General features: G+C 52.4%; 1 protein-coding gene across 1 annotated transcript in view; it reads left to right on the top strand.

The window, feature by feature from the left end:
* The window catches only part of stox2a (storkhead box 2a), a 21,675-nt gene that overhangs the window by 6,812 nt on the left and 13,620 nt on the right, over window positions 1-1,243 (top strand). The window lies entirely within an intron of this gene.

Genomic DNA, 1,243 nt, shown 5'->3' with positions numbered 1-1,243 from the left:
CCCCCCCCCCCCCCCCCCCCCCCCCACATGCCCCATAATGCCCTCTCACTTTGCTCCTTATTCTGTCCCTCTAACCATCCATTCACTCTCCACACATGTGAGTCAGCAGGAGGCTGCTGGAAAGCTTTGGCTTCCCACCCCTCCTCCTCCTCCTCCTTTCTTTTTTCCTTTTTACTTGCAGTTCCAAAAAAGTTTAGTTGCCCTGGTGGAAATCTCTCACTTGCAAGCTGTAAAAGTAGCAGCCTTGAAATGATTCCCGTTGCATGTGGATTTTGTCTTAGAGTCAGGTGAGACGCGAAAAGAGACAAGGATGGTGGTAAGGGGGCCCCGCATCCTTCACGAGTACAGCCAGTGATACAGAGAAGGTGAGGGAACGAGAGGAGGAAGGAGGGCGAAGATGGAAATTTAGCCAAACACCCAGACTTTCTCTGGACATCATCTGAGGTCTGAATACTTTTAACATTTTTTTGTTTTCCCTCTGCGTGTGTGTTTCGATCTGTTGATATTTGCCCTCCTCTCTTGCCTTCTGTGCGTCCTCGTCCTCTCTCCCTTGCATCCTCTCCTCCCTTCCCCTCAGCCTCAATCACCCAGACACAGACGCATGCATGCTCACGCAGAATCGCGCGCAGCAGGCGGATGCGCACATACGCACTCTCTCCCTCTCTCTCTCTCTCTCTCTCTCTCTCTCTCTCTCTCTCTCTCTCTGCCTCACACACACACACATACACACACACATACTCACACACCCTTCCTGGAGGTGCTGGGAGCAGCTGCAGCATTAGCGTTGAAAGAGATTTGCCGTTGACTGGAGTTTGCATCCCCCCCTCCCTCCTCCCTGTTAATGAATGGATGCTACGGCGATCAGCTCGGGAGCTTCCTCCGTTGGATTGCGGGAAACTGTGGATATCTGTTCTTGAATTTATTTATTTATTTCTATGCTCTCCATTTTCCCCCCCACCCTCTGCTGGTGTGCTGTTGTCGAAAGGACGATGGGGTCTTGTGGCTGACGGGATAAAGATGGAAGTGAACGTGGCGTCTCCGGTGCTCGGCTTACTATCGAGGCTCCGCTGGCCCCTGGGGTGAATGGAGCTTTTATTTCTGCTTCTTCTTTAAGGGAGCTCTTTTGTTTTACGGGGGGATCGGCCGAGCACTCCTGTGGTGAATTGAGCTATTGTCGAAGACTGGGCCTCTTAAGCTTTGCAACTGTGACCAACCATCCATCTTCTCCTGTCCCCCCCCCCCC

This window comes from Kryptolebias marmoratus, linkage group LG3, assembly GCF_001649575.2.
Source record: "Kryptolebias marmoratus isolate JLee-2015 linkage group LG3, ASM164957v2, whole genome shotgun sequence".
NCBI classification, from domain to species: domain Eukaryota; kingdom Metazoa; phylum Chordata; class Actinopteri; order Cyprinodontiformes; family Rivulidae; genus Kryptolebias; species Kryptolebias marmoratus.
The sequence above is the reverse complement of the archived record's forward strand: the minus strand, read 5'-3'. Positions and strand labels throughout refer to the sequence as shown.